The 13,852-nt window shown below is 46.1% G+C and overlaps 1 pseudogene; it reads right to left on the bottom strand.

Moving 5' to 3' along the window:
• The window catches only part of LOC128945566 (zinc finger protein 208-like), a 200,177-nt pseudogene that overhangs the window by 98,228 nt on the left and 88,097 nt on the right, over positions 1 to 13,852 (bottom strand).

Genomic DNA, 13,852 nt, shown 5'->3' with positions numbered 1-13,852 from the left:
CATTTGTGACTGAGGAAAACCCATTCTATGATCAAGAGAGGGTCCCTCTGGTCCTGGCCCTTTTTAGGTGTTTCCTTTGCCTTAGGTGTTTGTTTTTCCTCCCACTGGAAAATAATTCCATCGAGGTGTGGCAACTTACCTAGGATGATAAATTTAAATGGCAGGTCAGGCCGACATCGGTTTGCCTGTCTTGTGGACATTGCAATCTGAACCTTTTCTAGAGCACCCCCTTTCCGTGCCTCTGGGGTAATAGACCTAGGAACACCTGGGTCCTCTCCCCCTTTCAAAAAATCAAAAAGAGGGGCAAGGTCTTCGTTAGTCAGACTGAGCCATGGCCTTACCCAATTCAAAGACCCACACAACTTGTGGACATCCGCAAGGGTCTTGATCCTTGGATTGATTTCTAGTTTTTGAGGAACAATGGTCCTATTTCCAATTTCTAAGCCCAAATACTTCCAAGGTGGCATCTTTTGAATTTTCTTTTCTTGGAGCTCAAACCCTGCAACAATCAATGCATCGATCGTTAGGTCAAGCGCATGTGTGAGTAAATCATCATTGGGGGCACACACGAGGATATCATCCATATAATGATAGATGATGGCCTTCTCTGTGGCTGCACGCACTGGGGACAGCAGGGAAGAGACATACCACTGGCAGATAGCTGGTGAGACCTTCAAGTCCTGAGGAAGAACTGTCCAACGGTACCTTTACATAGGGGCTTCCATGTTGATGGAAGGGACCGAGAATGCAAAACGCAGTGCATTGTCAGGGTGCAAGGGGATTTGGAAAAAACAATCTTTAATATCAATAACAGCTGATTTCCAATCTTGGGGAAGCATTGTTGGGGATGGCATACCAGGTTGGGGAGAACTCATATCTTCAATTACATTATTAATTTGTCAAAGGTCATGGAGGAGCCGCCATCTCTTTTTGTCAGCTTTTTGGATGACAAACACTGGGGAGTTCCATGGGGACATGGTCTCCACAATGTGACCCTTTTTTAGTTGCTCTTCCACTAGTTCCTCAAGCGCCTTTATTTTTTGTTTACTGAGCGGCCACTGTTTCACCTGAACTGGTTTGTCTGTTTTCCACTTCAGTTTTTGGGTGGGGCGCTGTTGTTCAATGACTGCTGTACAAAAATGCTGTGGAGAGTCTGGAATATCAATTGTGACACCCCACTGGGCCATTACATCTCTCCCTAACAAAGGTTCTGAATAATCTAATGGACGAATGGACACAAATGGATGAATATTTGCCAATTGTCCGTTTGGTCCCTCAATTTGAATGATGCTTTTAGATTGTCTTGCCAATTGCAGGCCTCCTACACCTTGAATGTGACCGGCATCATTTTGCAAAGGTCAGTGTGCTGGCTAGTCTTGTACTGGAATCACTGTGCAGTCTGCACCAGTGTCTACAAGCATCTCAATGCATTTTGACTCCCCACCCCCACTGACATTACACCATAACTTGGGTTTGTCTTTCCCAATAACTTGGACCCGGGCGACTGTGGGCCCTTGTTTTTCAGTACTTTCAGGTAAAGACAGCACAGGGATGGCTTGTGCAACAATTTGTCCCTTGGGAAGAAACAGGGGTGGGTGGAAACAGTGCAGCCCGAGAACGAATTGCTCAGGATCTGATCTTGTCATTCCTGGAGCAATTTCGATCTCTTGTGGTGTGTGTTTGGTGTCCCCAATGACGATGTACTTACAACGAATTCTTCAACAAATTCCAAGTACCCTTCTGTTCTGGACTGACAGAGACAAAATGCCAGTCAGTGTCTTTCAGGTGGAGTGATTCTGTCAGCTGCAACCTGTAAGGCTCATTGACAGAAGACGTGATTAACATAGGATCACCCAAATCATAACAAAGGTTATTTTGTTTTACTTTTAACAGTGGACCAGCAGACGTAGTCTTTCAAGCACCTGCTTCACTTACAGAAATATTACCGCGCGCTTGATTTGTTTTGCGACCCTTATTCCCTTGGCCTGCTCTTTTTGTGTCTGCATGCCTGGCAGGCCGGCGCTCCCTCTTCAGTTTTTTTGTTGTTGTTCACCCTCAGGGAGTGCTTGTAGTTCTTCTCCCCTGCCATGTCTGAATTCATCGAATTGCCTTTTCAGGGGGCACTGGTTACTCCAGTGCCCAAGGTTATTGCAAAGCAGGCATGGCTTTGTGGGCTCAACCATTGCTGGTCTCCGCTGCTGCCCAGGGTACTGCTGTGCTGAGGGAATGGCCACAGGGCTGGCAATGGCAACACGCTGAAGTAGTCTTGGCAGCAGTCTTGATCTGGTGTCTTCAGCTACACTCATCAGAGGCACTTTCCTGTTACAGGAAGAGAAGCATATCTTTTAGTGTAGGGGGGGTTCTATAGGAAGGCTCAGGATTGCTGCTCAACACTGTTCATTTGCATTTGTAAATGCCATTTCCTCTAAAACCTCTTCCCTAGCATTCTCTTTTTTAACTTGTATTTCAATAGCTCTAGTAAACCTTTCTACAAATTTCAAAAAGGGCTCTGATGGTAGCTGTTTAATTTTGCTATAGGGCTCGAAAGGCCCCTCAGGTTGGAGGGAAAAGAATGCTTTTTCAGCTGCTTCTTTTACTTTCTTGAGTGTTTCTACAGGAATTGCCATAGCTTGGATTGAGGGTAAAGACCATTGGCCCTCGCCAGAGAGGTGGTCCGTTGTAATAGGCACACCATTATTGTCCTTCATTGTGTTTGGATCACCATGCAAGCCTGGAAGAGTGTCTTTTAGCAGTTGTTTCCATGCTAATTCTCATAATTTGAATTCCGTGGAGGTCATGAGACACGAAAAAAGCTGTTTTAAATCATGTGGGACTACTACAGTCCTACTCAGTTCAGAATTTAAAAGGCCACGGAAATATGGACTGTGTGGACCATATTCTTTATGAGATTTACAGATCTCTTTAATCAATTGTTGTCCAAAAGAGTTCCAATTAGCAGTTGGGGCTGCCCCCCCTTGTGCTGCAGGCTGAAACGTAACAGGAGCCAATGACAAGGTGGGACCCTGTGTTGGGTCGGAAGTTCCCTGCTCTGTATCCTTTGAATTGGAAGCATTGGGATCACAGATACAGGTTTGGGGACAGGCAGTGGGTGTGTCCCCACCGTGGGAACCCGGGGAGGAGGCAGGGATGCAATGGGCACAGGGGGTGGAGACAGGGGGCTGGCAAGGGACGGGGACACTGTGGGGACAGGGGGCGGGGTCAGGGGACAGGCAGGGGGCGGGGACACCTTGTGACATCACGTCAGCAAACGCCCCCTGGGAGGAGTAGAGGGGTGGAGCTGAGGGTACTGCAGGAAAGGGAGGGGGAGGGGGGAAGGTATCATGAGGAACAGGAGGCGAGGGGGATGGGGATGGAATTTTAGCATGCTTAAGAGGATCTTGGGAAGAAGACCAAGTTTGGGATGATGTGGCATCCTCCATCTTGTGGACCCCCTAGGGACTGGGGGCCATTTTGGGCATCACTGCTCTCTGGAAAGCTGACACGTGCTGTGGGTTTCAGAGGAGGGGGCACGGGATTGGGAAAGGTTCCATGCAGCCTGGCCAGGGCCTTGTGGACAGGGCTTCTCAGGCATTTTAACAAACTCAGGGAGTCAACTTCCCAATGAGAGTGCTCTCTTTAAAATACCAAGTTTTGGGGTAAAAGGTTTAGGGGTTTTAGAGCTAGGAGAGACAGGGAGAGCAGAGGTAGATGGCTTTACATTTGGCTTTTTCTCCAATTCCTTTTGTTTGAGCAAGGCTGTTCGAATTTGTAAACTCCAGAACACAAATTTAGCTGAGGATGTGTTCCCAGACTGTCCTAAGGTTATCAATTCATTTCCTACTTTATCCCAAAATTGAATATTGTGGATTTCTTTAGGGGAGACTTGTGGGAAGTGTAGAAAAAGCCATCTTATAAACTGTTTCAATTTACCTTTAGAGAGAGGACTTCACATTACCACTGACTAAATTACTAACAATATGATAATACACTCCTTTTTGTACTGTGCTGAGATTCAAGCCCATGTTAGGTGTAAAAGGCAAAGTGCAAAATCCCGCCTGACAAAAGACTAAGCCAAAATCAGCTACTGATTTCTAATAAAATAAAAAAAACCACACAGATAGGAAAGCGTTAACGAGCAGACCAGACAAAAGCTTTCAAGTGCAGCTGTATTAACTTCTTTTAAAATTCCCGGGCAGCAGCAGCAGGACACGCCCTGCCAAGCCGAGGAGGAGACAAAGCCTCTCCCGCCCGAGAATGCAGCACCCCCGCAGAGCTGAGAGAGCAGCCTCGGCCCACACCACGTGGCAAGCCGAAACCAGGGCCGGCCCGCACTGCATGTACAGAGCACCCTCCGCCTCATGCCGAGAGAGACCCCCCGGCCACGTGTAAAGAGCCCCCCTCCCCTGCACAGAGAGATGTCAGAGTCCCCCGCACTGAGAGAGCTCCCCCCTGCAGAGAGAGCTGAGCACGCTGCGCTACTGAGCCGGGGGGAAGGGCAGGGAGAGTGCCCCCCCCCCCCGCTCCTCTGCCGGCGCGAATTCCAAAAGACAGCGAAACACGCCGCAAAAGCTAAAGCCTAAAACGCAATGGTATCACGTCTATGGGGCTGTGCAGCCTGAAAGCAAAGGCAAAAAAGGAACAGAACTCACGGCAGAGTCTGTTTTTGAGCTTCTGCTCCACCAAGGAGCAGAGAATACTTAATGAAATGGAAGCTGTTGCTGGCCAGTCAGGCAGGGTGTTCTTCACTGGAACAGGACCCCTCTATAGGCAGGAGAGGCTACCCTGTTCTTCCTCTGGAAAATCCGCTCACCAGAAAGGAGCTCACTTTCCAGAGGCACCGAGCAGTCCACGAAACTTTTTCTGGGCTTAATCCCAAAGTCTCTGCTGAGAGTGTTGCAACCAAGGCTCTGCAGCTGGGTGCACGGCTGCCGAAGTCTTTCCAAGGTACTGAGATTCCTTCTTGGGGCTGCAGAGTCGCTTTGCCCCACCATGGGTGCCAAAATATTGGAATATGAATCCCAGTATTGCCAGGTAGATTGTGCCTGGGCTTGTCTGACCCTTGCTGCTAGGCCAAAGGCGGCAACTGTGGTACTTCATCTCAGAGACACCTTTGGCTGGCTGGAGGTTGCAGCTGGGAGTTGAAACAAGTCCAGGCTTGTAGAAACTCAGTTTACCTCAGGTGGGAAGGCTTCAGGCGATGGTGAAGAGAAAGTGTTGGAGATGAAGGGAGAATCGACCATAGTTATGCATCGAAACTCAACTTTATTGATCAATCAATCACCTTATATAACAATACTAACGAACTTCATGAATATTCTGTAATCCAACTCCATGATAGGCTAACAGAGAAAACTGTAACTACACCTTTTGTTTTAGAATACCTACAATTGTTTATCATAAGCAGAAACCAAAACAGAAACCAGAAACTAAAACAGAAACTAGTGTTCCCAAAACCTCTACATCTGTTCTCAGGATAACAGGCCTTCCCAAGGACGGTGTTCTGCTTGCCATGGGAAGACAAGCTGAGAACTCCATTGTTTATAGAATGATGCCTGAGAGAGTCTAATTGTTTACACAAATCAGAAGGCTGAGAGCTGTTAGAAACTGCTTTTACTTTTACCTCTTACTTTTCTCTCAATTGTATGTTTCATGGCCTTTTTCTTTAAGCCATTCTTGAACTAACCTCTCCACATCTCCCCCGCTTTTTTCTTCGAGAGAAAAGAGGTTAGTTTGCCAGGTCTTCTCAATTGTTCTACTGATCATATTTTGGATACAGCTGCAGAAGCAAGGCAAGATAAATAAAAGCAATAGAAGTACACCTAATATCCCTATAGCATATATTACAAGATTTCTTAACCATGGTCCCAATCCTAAACTCTTAAGCCATTCATCAATTCCCAATCCTTCTTCTTCCTTAAGGCTGTTAAGCCCTAGTCGTAGCTCTTTTAACTTAGCATGTATAGATACAGAATGATCAGATAAGTTCATGCAACACATCCCTTCAAACTCTTCACAACCATGGCCTTGTGCTAGCAGTAAAAAATCTATAGCAGCTCTATTTTGTAAAACAGCATGATTAACACTTTGTACATCTGCAGTTAGCATATCTAATATCTGTGATGTCTTATTTAATTCACCCTTAGTCCAACACCCTATTTGTTTTGCTAAAGTCATTGCTTTGCTTGCAGCACCCCATGGTAGGAGAGCTGAAACCATCACTTGTTTACATTTACTCCAGAACAACGGATCTCCTATTTGACTACAGTCTAAGTTATGTAAGCTGTGCCTTTCCCTGCTTGTCTTATGACTTAGCTGCATTAGCACAGATATGTTAGGGTGGAATAATGATAACTTGCCTAAATAACAAGATCTAACCTTTTTTTAAAAAAGTGTTCTGGAAGATATAAACTTAGAAAGCAGCAATAAATTAATGCTCTAAGAACTTTAGAATATATGAAAGTAATTTACAGAATTAGCTGCTTTGAGGAAATTATGCCTAAAATAAATATACTAAACAGAATTATTAAAATAAAGTTAATTTCAGTTACTCATTCATCCTCTGTGAAGCCTAACAAGACTAATTATAGCAGACTTATTTGCAAAACATGTAAAATCACTTAAATCTAATTCAAATTTATCTATAACAAAATTTACCTGACTTTAAATTCTACACACCTTAACCCAATATAATCTAAACAGAATCTAGCTTTACCCAGACTTAATAACACTCAAACTAAACAGAAACCAATTTCAACAGAACTTAACTGGCTTCAAATCCCACACAACTTAAATCTATATATAATTTAAGCTTTAGCAGACCTCGAACTTGACCAAAAATAAACTTAACAATTTTAACTTTAATAATATTTAACTTTTAACGGCACTTAATTCAAACTTAACAGAATCTATCACTTACTTAACAGGAGATAATTAACAAAACTAAACCTTAACAGTATTTAACATTTAATGGCACTTGATAGATAACTCAAACTACTTAATCACAGATAAAACTTACTATAGAAATAATACATAGCATTTACTATAACTTACTTACAGGCCTGATTCTAAAATATTAAGCTAAAATAACTTTTCTTCACGTATTTGCTATAGCATTTTTATACTTAAATACACTTAAACAGAAGTTTATTCAAGGTATACCTGTGAAAAAATTCTTTTGAATTCAGTGCTTGCTTTTACCTCTATCACATTTAAACAAAGCTTAAAGAATACAAAAACACAGTCATTACATCTCATACAATCATTCTAACACATCTTAACATCTTCAACGTTTTCAAAACACAGCCCCAGAGTCTGACGTTTCATCAACCCAGCCATCCAGACTTCTGATGTTCAAAGTCTCTGGTAATACAGGTGTTTCCAAGACAGCATAACTAATGCCGAGTCAAACCGGCCGAAATCTGACTCTTGCATCCATTTACGCTGATTTCTGTTTTACAGTCTGTGCTGGGCTTTTGTTTCACAGCGTGTGCTAGGGAGAACAAAAGATCTTCCTAACTTAGGTGAAGAACATCCTGACAGCAATAGTCCTTGGTGTTGTTTGTTTAGTTTCGCTGGTCTTTCAATTGCAATAGGAATCTTTTCTTTTGCTGACAAAAGTTCACAATTATTACGACTGTTAAGTCTTAAACTGTAGCTTTTGTCGGCTGCAGGGCGGAGGGAGAAACGCTCCCGCTTGAAAAAGTGCTCCGGTCCTGCGGCGCTCGTGTCGGAGCGGGCGAAAACTCCCCCCCCGCGCTAGGCTCTTTGTTTACTCACTGTTTGCCGGCTGACTGCTGCAGGCACCGCTGCACGCGTGGCTCCCCCCGCGGTGGCGCGGCTCCTTCGCTCCCCCCGCGGCGCTCTGCTCCCGCGGCGCCGGCTTCTTCGGTCGCTCCCCCCGCGGCGCGCTTCAGTCGCTCCCGGCGCGGCTCCCGCGGCGGCGGCTTTGATCCCGAGTCGGCGCGGCTCCTTCCGCGCGGTGGCTCCGCTCTCCCCGCCGCTGCCTCCCGTTGGCCCTAGAGGCGCGCCCGTGCCGAGTTCGGAGTAGTACAAAACTGAAATTCCACCATAAATCACCGAGTTCACACATTTCCGTTAATCCGTAAACCATATGGAAAATCCCTTTACCGTAACTATAAGTCCAAAGTCCTGTTGAATCCTTCTGCTAATTCATCTCTGCTTTGCGCTGCGGGTTACTCCCTTCGCGGCCGTTCAGCTTCGCCCGCGGTGGCTCCCTGTGGTGTCGGGTTAGGGGCAGGAAAGAGCACCGATGATGCAGCGATGGCTTCTGAAGGTGCTTGGCATTCCCGGCGCAAGTGGTCCTCTTTATTTGATGCTGTAAGTGCAGCCGATGTTTGAAGGGGTGCAAGAGCGGCCAACACCTGATTCTGAGCGGATTTTGCCTGTTCTTGTAAACCTACTCCTAACTGTTTTATGGCATCTACTACAAGGGCCTGTTGTCCAGTTGGTATAAGTGCCATTCTTTCTAATGCCTCCTCTATAGTCCAATTTGCACCTAAGGTATTAAGTACATTTCTAGTGGCCGAATTGCAGTTTTGAATTGAACACTGTTTGAGAAGAGCCCCGCGCATAAATTCTGCGACACCTGCTCTCTCAATCGAGGCAGCAACTCTATCTATGAAAGCACCAAATGATTCATCACTACCTTGCTTAATTCCCATATATACAGGTATACCTCCTGGTTCCTTTACTCTATCTATTGCGAGTCTGACTAACCTCATTGCTTCCCGGCACTTCTCTTGGCCAATTAAAGCTTGTGCCTCAGTTCGAAGAAAAGGTCCCAGACCCATGAGCTCATTTACAGTGACACCATGCAAAGGGTCACCTGGCTGTCTTTGAACAGCTACGCACTCATTTACAAGTCCTTGCCAGTGGGCATTAAATAACAATTGTTGATGTTGGGTAAAAATTAATTTTACTATACCACGGCAATCATTAACAAGGAGAATGCTAGTGTCAAAAATATAGTCTAGCATTTGCCTAGCTGGCTCACTCTTAAAACCAAACTGGCTGACAGTCGCTCGTAACTGAGATAACATTTTCCAGTCCAGAGCACTGATCGTCGCCTGAAGGCTCCCCCCCGCCTGGGGGGTAAAGACAACTGGACAAGCCAGCTCGTTAGCCATGCTCATTAGCTCCCGGTCTCCCTTGTCCATGGCATCTTTGGCCAAGGCTGCCCATGCATCTCTTCTATCCCGAGCAATCGTCACCGCCAAGTCGTTTTCCGACCCAGGGACCGACTGATTGTTTTTTGGGAACGGAGTATGCATTTGTGGCCCCGGCTGCTGTGATATAGCAGACACAGGAGAGGCAGAGGCGCTCTGTGTAGCCTGCGGCAACGCGGGCAATAAAGCACCCTGCTGAGCACCCTGCTGAGCTTGGCTCGTTAAGGGTAATAAAGCGTTTTGCGAAGCTTGACTTATTGGGGGAGGCTGACTTGTTAAAGGAGGCGGCGAAACAGGTAATACAGCGCTCTGCAAAGCGTGACTCACCGGAGCCTGGCCCGAAACCTGGCTCGCAGCTTGGCTCGGAGCCTGGCTCAGAACCCCGCTCGCAGCCTGGCTCGGAGCCTGGCTCGGAACTCCGCTCGCAGCCTGGCTCGGAGCCTGGCTCGAAACTCCGCTCGCAGCCTGGCTCGCAGAAGGAGGCGGCGAGGCTGGTAATAAAACCGTCCTCGATGCAGGGCCAAGAGGAGTGCCGGAGTCCTTATCAAACTCCCTATCTCGATCGTATTCTGCATTCCGATCATGAGCGGCAGTAGCCTGGCGGGCAGCCCTTTTTTCAGCTTGAAATTGTAAGAGCTCAGTGTTAATGACCCGCCATAATTTACCCAACCTCCTGGCAGTTTTATCATCATCCAAAGTAGCCTGCCACAATAAATCACCAAATTTACCCCACTCAGATAATTCATGGATAGTATGAGGATTAACAAAGATTCCCCTCTCTACACCGTACGCTAAGAGCCCTGGTAACTCTTTCTGTAAATCAATTCCCTTAATCTGCCTCTTTTGCAGAAAAGTTATAAAAAGATCATATGCGGCTTGTCGGTCCATCTCTAAATAAAATTGAGCGCTCTTTGCAGCACCTCCCGACCTCGGCCACACGTACCAAGCTAGGACCCGTCTTTTACGGTCGCCTAGGGCCGGCACGAATCGACAGACTCCGTCCGCTCCATCGGCAGACTCCGTCCGTTTTTTTATCGTGCTTATTGCCGTTCCGCTGCTGCACCTCGGAACCTGGACACCTTCCTCACCTCCCGTGGTATTCCGTTATCCCCAAGAGCGCTCCTCGTAATTCGGCACGTCCGAATTCGACTATCACGTCCGGGGTCGACCATTTGTGGGAGATGAAGGGAGAATCGACCATAGTTATGCATCGAAACTCAACTTTATTGATCAATCAATCACCTTATATAACAATACTAACGAACTTCATGAATATTCTGTAATCCAACTCCATGATAGGCTAACAGAGAAAACTGTAACCACACCTTTTGTTTTAGAATACCTACAATTGTTTATCATAAGCAGAAACCAAAACAGAAACCAGAAACTAAAACAGAAACTAGTGTTCCCAAAACCTCTACATCTGTTCTCAGGATAACAGGCCTTCCCAAGGACGGTGTTCTGCTTGCCATGGGAAGACAAGCTGAGAACTCCATTGTTTATAGAATGATGCCTGAGAGAGTCTAATTGTTTACACAAATCAGAAGGCTGAGAGCTGTTAGAAACTGCTTTTACTTTTACCTCTTACTTTTCTCTCAATTGTATGTTTCATGGCCTTTTTCTTTAAGCCATTCTTGAACTAACCTCTCCACAAGAAAGGAGACGGATTCTGTTGGAGGGTTAATATCCAGAGTTTATTCCATGGTCACAGAGGTCTGAATCTCAGGTAACAGCTCCAACAGAATCGCGAGCACATGGTCCTTGGTCAATTTAAGCCCAGGGACAGGGGGAGCGGAAGGGACAGGTGAAGCACCAACCTAGTAGGAAGAGGAGGGTCTCAAGGGACGAGGGACACCTAGACAGGCCAATGACCCCAGGCCTGGCTTGCATCCTTTGAACCTGACAACCACACGATGGCCTTGCTGGAATGTTAAGCCTGATTGACAGCCCAGCAGGGGGAGAGGGGGGAAGGGGAAGAGAGGTATTGCCACACCTGGGGAAGGGACTGGGAAGTTTAAAACAGGAAATTGCAACACACTGCAACAGTTCTCCAAACAGAGTAGGGGAATTTTGAAGCCTTGAAGGCCTTGAGGCAACACAATCTATGTGAGCTGGGTTTTGTGCCTGCTTTTAGGATTTTCTCATTTGAATGCAAAAATTTTCTGCTTGGCTTCATGGATAGGGAGGCAAAAGAAGGCCTCTTTCAGATCTAAAACAGTAAACTAGGGTAGCTCAGCTGCCAAACATGTTAGTAGGGTGTATGGGTTTGCCACAAGGTGTACTGCCTGACCCTAGCTTGTTGTTTTCCTTAACTTGCACAGAACGTGCATTCTCTGCCCTCCCTACTATGTTAGAGGCCCATACCCCAGGAAACACTGGATCTATTATTGTTAATTTCATCCTTATTTTCAATTTCAGTTTCACTAATTGTTAAAATTAAGCTCAATATATCTCCATATTCTTGATCCTTTACCTCGAAAATATATCCCCGTCTTTAAATGTGATCTTTGCTTCCATCCGCTCCAACAAGTCCCTACTCAACAGGGCCTTTGGAGAGTTGGGCATATACAAAAAACCATGACTATTTTGATGGTTTGCAAAATATGATTTTTCAGATTGGCCAGTTGCCCCCTTACCATAACATCTGTTACAGGCATCGAGGCTTTATTTAACACTGAGTTTGCTGCCCCTGTGTCTACTAAAAATTCCATTTTCTTAGCTCCCATCTTTCTACCCCATCCCAGCCTTTTGCCTTAATTCAAAGTCTTGGGGTATAAAATAAGCTGAACGCACTCAGCTTTAATTATTTCTGCTGGGTTTCTTAAATTACATGAAACTCTCTTTTCTAATAATTCAAACATCCTGTTACTTCTTTGCTTCTCATGACCAGTTGCTACTAAATTCCTTAGAGCTCTCTGAGTAGCCTTGGTTTCCTTAGAATAACATAAATTATAAAGTGCCTGTCTTGGTCTCTTCCACCTAAACTCTGCTTTACAAAATCTCATTCTTTCCCAGTTCTCTTCCTGCACAATCTAATTCAAGCATTGTTTCTACTGACACTCACTTTGCTGCCTTGCAAAAAGCTGTGCCTGTTACAGCAAAAACTCTGATATGCCCACACAGACACACACACGCCCTGCATCTCAAATTCATGAGAGTCAGGGCTTAGGTTGCTGTGGGAAGGGAATTCCTGGAATTCCTTTAATTTGTTTTGCCACAGTTAAACATATATGACCATACGGCAGTTTTTCTGTGTAAAATGCTACACTTGTTGCAAACAAAATACTAAAATCTCCACAAACACAAGCCTACAGTACCGAGAATCAAATTACCATAATGTGGGGGAAGAACCACTCAAACTCACTGGGAAAGGGGTATCTCTTAAGAGTGCCCACTATTCTCAACACAACCCAACATACAACACTTCAGCATCTACCCACATCAGCTTATCAGCCTCTTCTGATCCTCACACACTCTGGACACAATCAAAATAACAGCACACAGTAAAATTCCAGGGACCAAGTCCAAACTGCGGGGGCAGAAGAATCCCCTGAGTTCATCTAGCTACGGGTAAAATGTGCACAATCTACACAAATCACACACCACCACCTTTAAACACAATCAATGACTAAATGTCCTCACCCACGTTTCTCCACTTGTTCCACTACTCCATGGGGTGTTCCCTGCCCTCACAGCCTGCCCCAGACAGTGCTCCAGGCCTCACCTGGCCGCTTCAGACATGGGTAGAACTGCCCCCGCACGCCGTGGGTACACTCACTCACTCGCTCGGTCTGTTTTATACACCACACACTCACACAATTACAAACACGCCAACATTAACCACACAACGCATTAGCCATACAATGTCTGGACACCACAAGCACACAAAGTTCGGGTTCACTCGGCTCACCCCAGAGTCGCTAGTGGCCGCTCTATTGAACAATGAACCCGTTCCCAGTCGCGCTATCAACCGGGAACCTCTGCCGCTGACCGTGCTCCTGGTCGATGGCTGCCTGCAAGCACAGGGACGAGGCTGTGCACTCAGACGTCTCTGAGTGACTTATCAGCAGCCCTATCTCCCCCAGGCCCCTTGACAGACATACCGTGTATCTGCACATCAGCAGGTCATTGTCTGTGTCTGCAGGAGGCAAGCCGAGATGGAGCAGAGCTCCTCCAGGAAAATCCCAGGGAGCGCCCAGGAGTCCGTCCTCCCTTCCGCCCCTGCAGGGACAGACAATCGCCTGGCTGGCTCGCCAAAATGATTAGTGGAAAAAAGAGAAACTCCACAACTTTGTAAAAAGTCGTAAAGCCGGTATGTTTAGCGCTGGACACATGTGGGAATTGTTGTTCTCCCTAAAGGAGACGCGCACCCTTGAGAATTCCCCCTTGCTTATACATATGCATATAGTCTCATTCATATTCATTTCACTGATTTCACGTTACAGGTTGCAATTAGTTTTTATCAGTCCTTGCCCTTTGCGCAGGGAGCTCTCTGGTCAGCCTCATCCTTTGCCCCCAACAAAGGGGCCTCCACTTATCTTGGGGGTTTGAATTCCTTCTCTTGGTCGAGGCCATTCTGTGAGCACAAGATTTTTTCTTTGTTTTTTTTCCTCTCTTGTGAGAACAGGGAGTCTTAAGCACAGATAAACAAGTTACAGGCTCAGAAC

Source organism: Melozone crissalis, unplaced genomic scaffold (genome assembly GCF_028551555.1).
Source record: "Melozone crissalis strain CALT ecotype California unplaced genomic scaffold, PUWL_Pcris_2 ptg000066l_1, whole genome shotgun sequence".
Classification (NCBI taxonomy): Eukaryota; Metazoa; Chordata; class Aves; order Passeriformes; family Passerellidae; genus Melozone; species Melozone crissalis.
Note: the sequence above shows the minus strand (reverse complement) of the source record. Positions and strands in the feature narration are given on the sequence as shown.